The sequence below is a fragment of the Pleurodeles waltl genome, chromosome 12, assembly GCF_031143425.1.
Source record: "Pleurodeles waltl isolate 20211129_DDA chromosome 12, aPleWal1.hap1.20221129, whole genome shotgun sequence".
In the NCBI taxonomy this organism is placed as follows: Eukaryota; Metazoa; Chordata; class Amphibia; order Caudata; family Salamandridae; genus Pleurodeles; species Pleurodeles waltl.
This window is the reverse complement of record NC_090451.1, coordinates 2,679,697-2,694,196: the sequence shown is the minus strand read 5'-3', so window position 1 is coordinate 2,694,196 and position 14,500 is coordinate 2,679,697. Positions and strand designations below refer to the sequence as shown.

Sequence of the window (14,500 nt, the reverse complement as noted above, 5' to 3'; positions counted from 1 at the left end):
TTACACCGCAGCGCTCGCTGCGGCCGCGGGCTCAGGTTGCCGCGGCGCGGCACGTTCATTTTGCCGCGGCCGACGCCCGGGCCGCGGTAGACGCCGAGGCAGACACCCAGGTCGCGGGGGTCGCCGCGGCTCCGGCGAGGGCCATAAAGGCTCCAGGGAGCCGGTCTGGGGGTCACGGCGCTCGCCGCTCCCCCTTTTTTAAGTTCTGCCTTAAAGGCAGACGCGGCAGAGCCTGAAACCCCGAGGGGGTTTCAGGCATGGCCGCACACAGCGCATTATGCGCTTAACATTTATTTCTCTTGCATGTATTCACCTGCCCACCACCACTTACCGATGTTCCTAGGACAAACCGAACCCTTACACTGGGGGTTCTTTATACTTGCCTTTTTTCTCTTCCCAGCATGCTTACCACTTCCTCTCTACCCAGCATGCATTGTCTAACACACATACCTAATTCATTACTGTTTTCTTTTCCCCAATCCAAGATGGCGGTGTTCTACTTCCTGTTTCCTGTTTCCTGTCCAGGGGTATTTAAGGGGATTCCAACTGCCTGTTCATTGCGTTGCAACACTCCTTGGTGATAGTCACGCTCCTATTTGATATCCTTCTGCGAATCCTGTCTGTTCCTGATTTGCTTTGTTTTCCTGCCTTCCTGAACTGCGGTCCTAATACCCTGGTGTCCTCCTTTCGTTTCAGTGAGTTCCTGTTGAGGTTTTTTACCCTACTGGGGTTTTTCCTCTGGGACTCCTTCTGGAGGGCACGGACTGTAGTGGTTCGCTCATACCAAACAGCACCGTGGCTACCGGAAGGGGTCGCCCCTACCTCGGCCAGAGCAGAACCCGTTGGAACAAGGACCGTTCCCCTACGCCTCTCCGCTGCGAGGGTAAGACCGTTGAGAACCGCGACAGATTGCAACGCCCACAATTCCTGTTGCAGTCCGGAACTATGGATAACCCAGTGGTAAACACGGAACCTACTAACCAGGACCTGCTGGCGACGATACAACAACAGGCTCAAGAACTCCAGCAATTACGTACTGAGAATACTGTTTATCGACAAACCTTTGCCTCCAGGACCACAGATGTCCCTGCAGTAGCCGCCTCTACACCTCGATTTTCCGGGGATCCCACCACATTAAAAGAATTCCTGGATGCCTTAACGGTGTACTTTGCCTTTCGCCCCTCGCAATTTGTACAAGATAAGACCAAGGTGGGGTATTTGATTAGTGCCTTATCAGGACCAGCCTTGGCCTGGGCCACACCTCTAGTAACCAGAAACGATCCCTGTCTATCTAATTATTCCACCTTTATCACTACTTTTAAACAGATGTTTGAACGCCCTGGACTCGAGGCGTCAGCAGAAGAGGCTCTTTGCGAAGTCCAACAAGGGAGTCAGGATGTATTACAATACATCACCCGTTTCAGACAATTAGCTGCAGAAACAACCTGGGTGGAACGTACCTTGGTGACACTCTTCCGTAGAGGTCTAAGAGAGGACATCAAAGATGAACTAGTACATTCTGCCAGGATAGAAAACCTCAAAGGGTTGATGGACCAAGCACTAACTATAGAGTATCGGTTAAATGAACGACGAATGGAGAAAAAGAAGAGTCGTTTGCCTTTTCACTCAGTACCATCTCGTCCCTTCGCCCATCGTTCCGAGGAAGCCCGCCCTGAATCCAAAGGGAATACCGAGGAAGAGCCCATGCAGATTGACACAGCTCGCGGACCTCTATCCGCCAGCGAAAGGGAACATAGACGAAGGAAGGGGCTTGCCTATATTGTGGTGCAGCTGGTCACCTAATTCGCGCCTGCCCCATTCGTCCAACCAAGCCCTTGGGAAACGCCAACTCCCGTCCCCAGTTAGAAGGGTGAGGACGGGATATCGTGATATACCTTCTATTTGCTCTTCCAGGGAGGAAGGAACTGCTCTTTTTCTCTTACCAGTTATCCTCCATTTAACTGATGGCCGCGAAGCAAGAACTTTGGCTTTATTGGATTGCGGAGCCAGTGGCCTATATTTAGATGAAACCTGGGCCAAAGAACAACAAATAACACAAATACCCAAAGAAATACCAGAACAGGTAGATACTGTTGATGGGTCACTCTTGGCCTCTGGACCGGTACAATACACCACCCCTACTTTCTGTTTACAGTTCGGTAAACATCAGGAAATTCTCTCGTTTGACTTAATCTCATCACCACACCATGTCATGATCCTGGGAATTCCATGGCTTACACGGCACAATCCTTACATCAACTGGGAAACAAAAACCATTTTGTTATCCTCCCATTTTTGTCAACACCATTGCTATCCGGCCGGGGATTATTGGTCCCCAAAAAGTCTCTCAACAGCACCTGCCCAGGTGGGAGGATCCATTAATGTTCTACAGGGAGTTCCCAGACAGTATCAGGACTATATCGATGTATTCCAGAAGCCAGAAAGACCTGAATTGCCACCCCACAGAGAATACGACTGTGCCATTTCTTTAGAGCCAGACACTGTAGTTCCTTTTGGGCGGATGTACTCCCTCACCGAACCAGAGAAACAAATTCTGAAGAAGTCCCTAGATGAGAGTCTACAAAGTGGGTTAATAACTCCCTCCTCTTCACCCGCCGGGGCTCCTCTTTTCTTTGTACCAAAGAAAACCAAAGACCTGCGTCCCTGTATCGACTTCAGAGGGTTAAACAGGATCACTATCAAAGACCGGTATCCGCTACCCCTCATCAAAGACATCTTAGAAGCAGTCAGAGGAGCCAAGAGGTTCACTAAGCTGGATCTGCGAGGAGCCTATCATCTGCTAAGAGTCAGAGAAGGTGATGAGTGGAAGACCGCCTTTAGAACACCTTTTGGTCACTACGAATACAGAGTAATGCCCTTCGGACTCACTAATGCCCCGTCCATCTTTCAAAGATTCATGGATTCTATCTTTTCTGATCTTTTGCAACAAACAGTGGTAGTGTATCTTGACGATATCCTAATTTATTCGGTTCATCCAGAGGAACATTCCAAACACGTCCGCCAAGTCTTAGAAAGACTCCGACAACATCATTTGTTCTGTAAGCCTGAAAAATGCGAATTTGATCAGATAGAAGTGAAATATTTGGGATACTGTATAGACCAAACCGGAATTGCCATGGACTCAGACAAAGTACAGGCTATATTGAACTGGCCATCTCCTTCTTCCATCAAGGAGACTCAATGTTTTCTGGGACTAGCCAACTTCTACCGGCAGTTCATAGCAGACTTTGCCCAGAGAACCAGCTTCATTACTCAAACCCTCAAAAAGGAACACCTAAAGAAAGGTTTTTGTTGGACACCAGGCGCTGAGTCAGCTTTTCAGGACTTAAAGAAAGCCTTTAGTCAAGCCCCTATTCTTCGACACCCAGACACTAGCAAACAATTCATTGTTGTCACAGACGCCTCAGAAAGAGCCATTGGGGCTGCCTTGTTACAAAGACAAGACGATGATGACCTAGAACACCCTGTATTCTATCTATCCCACATTCTATCTGATTCTGAGCGAAACTATTCCGTGCTAGAATGCGAATTACTCGCCTTAAAGGTCGCGTGCACTGAATGGAGACACTTTTTGATGGGATCAAAGGAGCCCTTCGAAGCCCGGACCGATCATAGAAATCTACAGTGTTTAAGAAATTTCCAGTGCCAAAATAGCCGGCAAGCTCGATGGGCCTTCTTCTTCAGCCAGTATGATTTCTATATCACCTACATCCCTGGTTCTCAGAACATCCTGGCGGATGCCCTGTCCCGACGTTATCCTGGGTGCGGTGATTCCGCGGTTCAAAACTTATTCGACAACAATAAAATCATAGGGGTAGCACAGACCTTTTTAGATCAAGTTAAGTCTGAATATGCCCGTCTACACGAAACAGAACTAAAGAGGTTACGTCCACAGCTGCACATAGATCATGACTACTATTATCATGATAAGGCCCTGTTTTTACCCACTAAAACAGTGCAAATCGAAGCCTTACACATGTGCCATGATTCTCCTATTGCGGGTCATCGAGGAGTGAAAGCGACTCAAGATCTTTTGCTTCGCTCTTTCTGGTGGCCAACTCTCAAGGCTGACACTGAGGCATATGTGTTATCCTGTCCTACATGTGCTCAAGCCAAGACACCCCGAACCAGACCTGTGGGCTTACTCCGCCCATTACCTGTTCCCCCAGGCCCATGGCTTACCATATCCACCGATTTTATGTGCGCCTTACCTTCCTCAATGGGAAACCACGTCATAATGGTAACTGTGGACTCCTTCACCAAGATGGCCCACTTCACGGCCTTGAGAAAGTTACCCACGGCAAAGGAGTTAAGTCAGGTCTTTACTCAAGAAATGTTCAGGCTACATGGGCTACCCCAAGTTATTATATCAGACAGAGGTCCCCAATATATCTCCCGTTTCTGGAACCAATTTTGCAAGATCTTGGGGATCCAGGTGGCCTTGTCATCCGGGTTCCACCCTCAAACCAATGGACAAACAGAACGACTCAATCAGGGTCTCGAGCAGTACTTACGTAGCTTCTGTAACGCTACACAAAGTAATTGGGCTCCCTACTTACCGCTTGCAGAATTCTCCTATAATAACTCTCTACACAGTGCCTCTAAAGTCTCTCCTTTCTATGGCTCCTATGGTTTCCATCCCAGGGCCTTCCCAACTCCCCTGAGAGACAACTCCAACCTTCCCGCCATCTCCTCTTTCGTTCGACAGCTACGGGGTATACAGCGAATTATCCATTCTAACCTTGTGTCCACCAAGTCCCGCATGAAGACAATAGCAGATAGGAGACGCTGTGCGGCTCCTCTATATCAAGTCCATGATAAGGTCTGGCTCTCCTCTAGATTCCTACCTCTCCGACTCACCCAAAACAAATTCAAGCCCCGCTTTTATGGTCCCTTTCTCATTCTCAAGAAGATCAACCCAGTGTCCATGCGTCTTCGCCTACCTCGGACATGGAAGATCCACCCAGTATTCCATGTCTCGCAACTGAAACCTTACCGTCCTGATCTCTTTCATAGGCAGTTGCCCTGTCCCCCTCCTTTGTTGGTTGACAATGTGCCTGAATACGAAGTGCAGGAGGTCTGTGACTCTCGATTTTTCCATGGGCGCCTCCAATACCTTATTCATTGGAAGGGGTACCCTTTGAGTGAGTGTTCCTGGGAGGATGCCTCTTCAGTCCATGCTCCTCTTTTAATCCGCCGCTTTTTTCGGCTCTTCCCTCACAAACCCGGGGCCTCGGGGAGGGGGCATACTGTAACACCGCAGCGCTCGCTGCGGCCGCGGGCTCAGGTTGCCGCGGCGCGGCACGTTAATTTTGCCGCGGCCGACGCCCGGGCCGCTGTAGACGCCGAGGCAGACACCCAGGTCGCGGGGGTCGCCGCGGCTCCGGCGAGGGCCATAAAGGCTCCAGGGAGCCGGTCTGGGGGTCACGGCGCTCGCCGCTCCCCCTTTTTTAAGTTCTGCCTTAAAGGCAGACGCGGCAGAGCCTGAAACCCCGAGGGGGTTTCAGGCATGGCCGCACACAGCGCATTATGCGCTTAACATTTATTTCTCTTGCATGTATTCACCTGCCCACCACCACTTACCGATGTTCCTAGGACAAACCGAACCCTTACACTGGGGGTTCTTTATACTTGCCTTTTTTCTCTTCCCAGCATGCTTACCACTTCCTCTCTACCCAGCATGCATTGTCTAACACACATACCTAATTCATTATTGTTTTCTTTTCCCCAATCCAAGATGGCGGTGTTCTACTTCCTGTTTCCTGTTTCCTGTCCAGGGGTATTTAAGGGGATTCCAACTGCCTGTTCATTGCGTTGCAACACTCCTTGGTGATAGTCACGCTCCTATTTGATATCCTTCTGCGAATCCTGTCTGTTCCTGATTTGCTTTGTTTTCCTGCCTTCCTGAACTGCGGTCCTAATACCCTGGTGTCCTCCTTTCGTTTCAGGGAGTTCCTGTGGAGGTTTTTTACCCTACTGGGGTTTTTCCTCTGGGACTCCTTCTGGAGGGCACGGACTGTAGTGGTTCGCTCATACCAAACAGCACCGTGGCTACCGGAAGGGGTCGCCCCTACCTCGGCCAGAGCAGAACCCGTTGGAACAAGGACCGTTCCCCTACGCCTCTCCGCTGCGAGGGTAAGACCGTTGAGAACCGCGACACGCCTAGGTCGATGAACCTTTTAGACCAGGTTCGGGGACTTCCCAGTACGAGATGCCTTTTGGCATCACAAATCAATAGATCAATATCTCAACAACAATCGCAATAACTAATCAGCATGCTAATCAATAACCTTTAATGAGAGTCAATAAAGTGAACACACCATGATCTTTCAGTCATGAATAACCACACCAATTTAGTTAAGTGTTAGGATATTTATTTCCCTACTGGTTACAATCTAAAGTCATTTCTGTTCATCTCATCAGCAATTCATCTCATTAGTAACTCTTCAGATTTGCAATTAGAAACGCAATTAATCAATGCATAGAGAATATTCACTCAGTATTAACACATAATTATTAAGAAGTAACTTAGCAAAGTCTCAGTAGTGCATGGTTCAACAAAGCAAGAACTCAGTCATTTGTCTATTTGCGTCAGATTTTAGTGAACACCTTAAATAACCTCGTATTAGCATCAGCATGTTGGGCTTCATGCAAAACAATTTAGCAAACACAAATTTGAAAAACATCTAACTATGGCCTCTATCAAAGAGCACTTGGTACCTAGAAAGAAAAGGCAAACAGACAATTACAATTTTCATCAGATAGTTACCCATCCAACGGATCAGCAAACAGCGTCAGTCTTCGTCCTCGGGACATCAGTCGTTTGCATCATCAGCAAAGAAAGGACAGGGCAAAGTATCAGTATGGCATAGCTAAGGAACAAGAACTTCCCTCATATAGAGGAGAAGTAAGTATCAGGTAAGGAATAAGTAAAGGGTGGTTTAGAGTAACAGGGCGAACAAACGGCAAAGTCTCAAACGAAATGGCCTAAATGGCTCAGTAGAATGGCAAAGAATGGCTTGGAGTGGAATGTCCAATAAATGCCTGATTTCTCCTCGGGTCATGTGGTTAAATCAAAACTGTCTAATTTACTCCTAATTCCTCAATGGATAATCATTGGTGCATCGCCATCTCTGTCCAATAATCTTCACCAGAGTTTTACACAAACCACAGTTCTCATGTCGTTGATTGGCCCATGTTATTGACGTTTTCATCGGTTGGAATGTCAGGTGAGAAAAGTTACATTTTACTCTACAGTCAGTAGTTCCATTGTTTTCTCCTACTCCAGGCAGCCTTGCACCTGTTACAAATTACACTGTTGCATTCAGCAAGAATGTCTCCTTGAGCAAGTAGGGTCCCATGAGAAAGAATTTACTACAGCTACACACATCTCTAGCTTCTGGGAAAGTACAGTTTCATGTCCTTCAGGAAAATAGCACATTGCACATTAGAAAAAGACAGTTTAATATGAGACCAGGCAGCTAGGCACAGACCTTCGCTAAACTAAGACCTACTGCTTAATTAACAAACTCCTAATACATAACTCCAATTTTGATATGTTAATACAAATTAAAAACATTAGTACATAATTAATTCAGCATTAATAACTTTCATTAGTCTTCGTATACATTGGTAGCCACTCCCCGTGAGCACATTTCAAACGTGTGCATTATTTCTACGTTAACACATTTTTTATGCAGCTTCATTACACAATATATTATAAGCTTTTCATGTTAATATTAATTTTAAAAGACACACTCCAGCAATCCCTCCTCTGATGACTCTTGTCATCACACAAATCTTCCCTACTAATTTTACATACTAAAATTCCCTCATATCAATCTCTTCCCTTCTTGGTTTCCCCTTTGATCTTGCCCTGAATAATTTTTCCCTTTGTTTTTCTTCCCTCCTCCTATTATTTTTCGCCATCTTCAATTTTATTCTTTTACTAATTTTACATGCCACCCATGATCCAAATAAGCAATCTATAACAATCAATATCCCCTGTATTATTTTAGACAATATTCCATGCCAAATGTTACTAATCCAATTTCCCACTGAAGCAAATCCTTTCCCAACCTTTTTCCAAACACCTGGTTCTTTCAAATCCTTCAAGTCCGTACTATCCCTAGTCAAGTTAGTAAGCATACTTCTAATCTCATTACTATTATCTGGTATGTAAGCGCAACAATTACACCCATTGAGCAATCTACAAACTCTGCCATTTTTCACTAAAAGAATGTCTAAAGCAAGCCTGTTTTGAAGAGTCATAGCCCCCTCCGCAGCAAGTTCAGTATCCATCAGGAGTATAGCCCCTGAAAAGTTTGTCAGCATGTTATCCTCAATAGTAGACAACTTTTGAATCTTTATGGAGTTCATAATAACTCCCACTGAAGAAATTATCGTCCCAAATATGTCTCCTACTACACCAGCAGCAGTCTCTTTCTTATGTCTAGTACGATGTAATTCAGACAATTTTGGTAAGCTTTTCAAATCGTCAAGTTGATATATCTTTGGGAAAACTATCCCCAAATAACATGTCCCATACTATCCCTTTGGAAGACGGTAATAAGCATTAAGTCCACATATATAATAAATCCCGGGGATTGCTGGATCCTGTCCATTTAACATGAACGTCCATTTACTCTGAAACAAAAACACACGCTTACATTCCCTCATTCCCACAAACACATTGTCATAGTATGATTTGGTCTTGGATATGCAAAGCTTTCCTACATGTAGTGCGTCTAAAGCTAACTTCCCTTGTTCTCTAATTGCACTATAACCGTCACTACTAGCAAAGGCCCGTTGCTGTAATCCTTTCTCTAGTTTACCCTTCAATGCCCTTCTTCTCTCTTCCGTGTGATCTAAAAAGCTTTTCTCTACAGGTGTAAGCAAACATGTCAAATTATTGTGGTGTGCATAAGATGTACTAATTGTTAATGACGCCTGAAAGAATCCTTTAACTAACTTTATGCTATAGTACTTAGCTACCCCACTCACATCCTCTATGATAGGCACATTAGAAAACACAAGATCATGATTTGAGTAAAAATATTGAATCTCTTCCTGGTTTTAGAATCTTGTTAGTAACAGACTACAACGTATCTCATATGTTAATGACAGTCTATGATAGGTAACCCCCTCTTGTACCGAAACAGGAATCTGTGTACACACAAAACAATCTTTTGCATCCATTGTGTCAACATACTCACTCAGCAAGCGATAGAAAACATCAGTGGATAGTTCCCCTTTCGAGTTAGTTCCCTCATGCAAGTATCTTGTATCCAGTTCAAACCTCTCCCAGGCTGTTAGTGCAGTGGTAGTCTCAGGAATGGTAGCATTGTTAGTCCCACTTTTATCCATTAGTGTCATACTCACAACCACGACCCTAATGAATATTTATTACATGAACCTTTTTTGCAAAAGTATTTGGTTCAAGTAAACTTAAAGTGTTGGGATTCAAGCCCACGGCTCCAGAGAGACTGGAGCCTAAATCTAGCCAGTTTAGCCTGCTCAGCCACGCTACCTCACATCTACAAGCTCACAACTATAGTAACTTGGCCAAACACTGTGGACACCCGCTGTAGTGACCTGGCTATGCAGGGTAACGCAGCATTCACCGACAGTTGAGCGAGTTACAGGTGAAAAGCAAAGTATAATAACAGTCTGCATATAATATATGTCTTTCCTTATTTATTCTTCTTCCCCATTGTATGTTTGCTCTCTGCTTTAGAAACGCGAGCTGTCATCACTGCAAGGAAACGTATCACACAGCGTTCTACTGATTACACTCACTGAACTTTCAGCATCACAGTGACCCCTCTCGTCGCCTCTATAGTTAGACTTCAAGACAGCTGGTTTGTTTACCGATACAATTCTTGTCACCTTAGGTTGTGGTTTTTTAAAATAAGAAGGCTCGGTCCCACTGTCTGGCTACCCTTATATATATACGTCACCACTTTACATAGTCTCACCTCTCGCTATGTGGATCGTAGGTGCAGAAGACAGAGAGTGAGACACTGATGCAGACAAAATACGTTTGTGAGTTGAAAAATACTTGCAGCGGTGGGATTCGAACCCACGCCTCCAAAGAGACTGGAGCCTTAATCCAGCGCCTTAGACCGCTCGGCCACTCTACCCTGTGCAAACATGTTTCTGTAAGCTTTCTGAAGTGAGATGTTCTGTTGTATAGGGGAGTTGGAGAATAAGGGTGTATAGCCTGTGAAGTGATCCTAGGAAAGTCAACGCCAACAGCAGCAGGCACGTGATACATTCAGTAGGTCAGGATTGGCCCCGGGCCATGGGAGGTGTCAGGGAGCGCCAGTCCTGAGAGTCCGTAGGAAGACAACCCTTACATTGGCGTCCCACACACGCTGCTTCTCTTTCTTTAAGGATAAGGAATCAAACTATCTACGTCCCTCAACTTACCAACCCTCCGCCTCAGGAAAGATTTCGTGATTCATGAGCAGAACCCGGCTGGCGCTGTTTACAGTAATGCCTAAGCACAGTACTCAACTGAGCAGTGTTTCCAAACTGAGCCGTTGTACTGCCGGAAATACCATGGGATATGTCATTTAACTTTTACATAAAATAGGGTTAACCCAGCCCTACCACATACTAAAAACTAAAGCTGGAACAATAAACCGACGAGGATGGGATTTGAACCCACGCGTGCAGAGCACAATGGATTAGCACTCCATCGCCTTAACCACTCGGCCACCTCGTCTTCAAAACACCATGTTTCAGGAGTACAAAATATGGTAGCCAAAATGTGTTCTATTAGGTGATAGTTGTCTAAACATAATAAAGAGCATATATTTACAGATTGTTATGGTAACTTGTTGTCTTCAGCTTTGCTCTATACGACCTTGTTGTCCATCCCTACTTCAGCTTGAATTTATATGTTAAACGTAATGTAATCATGAAAATTACATTTTCCAAACGTGTTCTATCCATATGTGATGTACTATCACACTACCCTCAAGTGAGCTAAGATTGCTTTAATTCAGTTGTACGTGGATTTAAAGTGCAATATCATACAAATATTGGACTGGTATGGCGCTTTCGAGTCTCTAGGTGTCAGTTATTGGTGGTGTGCTTACATGTCAACATTAGGCTGCAAATAGTACACAATTAAGGAAAACTGCCTTCCCATTTAATGTGCATTGTTCTGCAAAAAGTTTTAAGTAGGAGAAAGTAAAACTTAGTTTATAAAACCACCTAAACTGGGAGTATTGCCGCTACAGCTATGACACTTCAGTTTAAAAACGTACGTGCATCAACAAGAAATATTTTTGAGCTAAATAAATTGCTGTCCGACTACTCATGTAATGCATAAAACTGAGGCAGTCGTAATTACAATACATTGAAGTAATATTTTGGTAGTTTTTGTTGACGATGACTCCGCAGCAAGCGATCAGATTAATTTTTATTAGTGAAGGCACGTCAGAGCCTTGATAATAAACTTACAAGGAGACACGCCTAGGTCGATGAACCTTTTAGACCAGGTTCGGGGACTTCCCAGTACGAGATTCCTTTTGGCATCACAAATCAATAGATCAATATCTCAACAACAATCGCAATAACTAATCAGCATGCTAATCAATAACCTTTAATGAGAGTCAATAAAGTGAACACACCATGATCTTTCAGTCATGAATAACCACACCAATTTAGATAAGTGTTAGGATATTTATTTCCCTACTGGTTACAATCTAAAGTCATTTCTGTTCATCTCATCAGCAATTCATCTCATTAGTAACTCTTCAGATTTGCAATTAGAAACGCAATTAATCAATGCATAGAGAATATTCACTCAGTATTAACACATAATTATTAAGAAGCAACTTAGCAATGTCTCAGTAGTGCATGGTTCAACAAAGCAAGAACTCAGTCATTTGTCTATTTGCGTCAGATTTTAGTGAACACCTTAAATAACCTCGTATTAGCATCAGCATGTTGGGCTTCATGCAAAACAATTTAGCAAACACAAATTTGGAAAACATCTAACTATGGCCTCTATCAAAGAGCAGTTGGTACCTAGAAAGAAAAGGCAAACAGACAATTACAATTTTCATCAGATAGTTACCCATCCAACGGATCAGCAAACAGCGTCAGTCTTCGTCCTCGGGACATCAGTCGTTTGCATCATCAGCAAAGAAAGGACAGGGCAAAGTATCAGTATGGCATAGCTAAGGAACAAGAACTTCCCTCATATAGAGGAGAAGTAAGTATCAGGTAAGGAATAAGTAAAGGGTGGTTTAGAGTAACAGGGCGAACAAACGGCAAAGTCTCAAACGAAATGGCCTAAATGGCTCAGTAGAATGGCAAAGAATGGCTTGGAGTGGAATGTCCAATAAATGCCTGATTTCTCCTCGGGTCATGTGGTTAAATCAAAACTGTCTAATTTACTCCTAATTCCTCAATGGATAATCATTGCTGCATCGCCATCTCTGTCCAATAATCTTCACCAGAGTTTTACACAAACCACAGTTCTCATGTCGTTGATTGGCCCATGTTATTGAAGTTTTCATCGGTTGGAATGTCAGGTGAGAAAAGTTACACTTTACTCTACAGTCAGTAGTTCCATTGTTTTCTCCTACTCCAGGCAGCCTTGCACCTGTTACAAATTACACTGTTGCATTCAGCAAGAATGTCTCCTTGAGCAAGTAGGGTCCCATGAGAAAGAATTTACTACAGCTACACACATCTCTAGCTTCTGGGAAAGTACAGTTTCATGTCCTTCAGGAAAATAGCACATTGCACGTTAGAAAAAGACAGTTTAATATGAGACCAGGCAGCTAGGCACAGACCTTCGCTAAACTAAGACCTACTGCTTAATTAACAAACTCCTAATACATAACTCCAATTTTGATATGTTAATACAAATTAAAAACATTAGTACATAATTAATGCAGCATTAATAACTTTCATTAGTCTTCGTATACATTGGTAGCCACTCCCCGTGGGCACATTTCAAACGTGTGCATTATTTCTACATTAACACATTTTTTATGCAGCTTCATTACACAATATATTGTAAGCTTTTCATGTTAATATTAATTTTAAAAGACACACTCCAGCAATCCCTCCTCTGATGACTCTTGTCATCACACAAATCTTCCCTACTAATTTTACATACTAAAATTCCCTCATATCAATCTCTTCCCTTCTTGGTTTCCCCTTTGATCTTGCCCTGAATAATTTTTCCCTTTGTTTTTCTTCCCTCCTCCTATTATTTGTCGCCATCTTCAATTTTATTCTTTTACTAATTTTACATGCCACCCATGATCCAAATAAGCAATCTATAACAATCAATATCCCCTGTATTATTTTAGACAATATTCCATGCCAAATGTTACTAATCCAATTTCCCACTGAAGCAAATCCTTTCCCAACCTTTTTCCAAAGACCTGGTTCTTTCAAATCCTTCAAGTCCGTACTATCCCTAGTCAAGTTAGTAAGCATACTTCTAATCTCATTACTATTATCTGGTATGTAAGCGCAACAATTACACCCATTGAGCAATCTACAAACTCTGCCATTTTTCACTAAAAGAATGTCTAAAGCAAGCCTGTTTTGAAGAGTCATAGCCACCTCCGCAGCAAGTTCAGTATCCATCAGGAGAATAGCCCCTGAAAAGTTTGTCAGCATGTTATCCTCAATAGTAGACAACTTTTGAATCTTTATGGAGTTCATAATAACTCCCACTGAAGAAATTATCGTCCCAAATATGTCTCCTTCTTCACCAGCAGCAATCTCTTTCTTATGTCTAGTACGATGTAATTCAGACAATTTTGGTAACCTTTTCAAATCGTCAAGTTGATATATCTTTGGGAAAACTATCCCCAAATAACATGTCCCATACTATCCCTTTGGAAGACGGTAATAAGCATTAAGTCCACATATATAATAAATCCAGGGGATTGCTGGATCCTGTCCATTTAACATGAACGTCCATTTACTCTGAAACAAAAACACACGCTTACATTCACTCATTCCCACAAACACATTGTCATAGTATGATTTGGTCTTGGATATGCAAAGCTTTCCTACATGTAGTGCGTCTAAAGCTAACTTCCCTTGTTCTCTAATTGCACTATAACCGTCACTACTAGCAAAGGCCCGTTGCTGTAATCCTTTCTCTAGTTTACCCTTCAATGCCCTTCTTCTCTCTTCCGTGTGATCTAAAAAGCTTTTCTCTACAGGTGTAAGCAAACATGTCAAATTATTGTGGTGTGCATAAGATGTACTAATTGTTAATGTCGCCTGAAAGAATCCTTTAACTAACTTTATGCTATAGTACTTAGCTACCCCACTCACATCCTCTATGATAGGCACATTAGAAAACACAAGATCCTGATTTGAGTAAAAATATTGAATCTCTTCCTGGTTATAGAATCTTGTTAGTAACAGACTACAACGTATCCCATATGTTAATGACAGTCTATGATAGGTAACCCCCTCTTGTACCGAA

At 43.5% G+C, this 14,500-nt stretch overlaps 2 non-coding genes across 2 annotated transcripts; both read right to left on the bottom strand.

Moving 5' to 3' along the window:
• Positions 1 to 10,081: 10,081 nt before the first annotated feature.
• On the bottom strand, positions 10,082 to 10,163 carry TRNAL-AAG (transfer RNA leucine (anticodon AAG)). Its single transcript has one exon. It is a non-coding gene; the product is annotated as a tRNA-Leu (tRNA).
• A 505-nt stretch (positions 10,164 to 10,668) lies between these two features.
• TRNAS-GCU (transfer RNA serine (anticodon GCU)) lies at positions 10,669 to 10,750 on the bottom strand. The gene has a single exon. It is a non-coding gene; the product is annotated as a tRNA-Ser (tRNA).
• Positions 10,751 to 14,500: the final 3,750 nt, after the last annotated feature.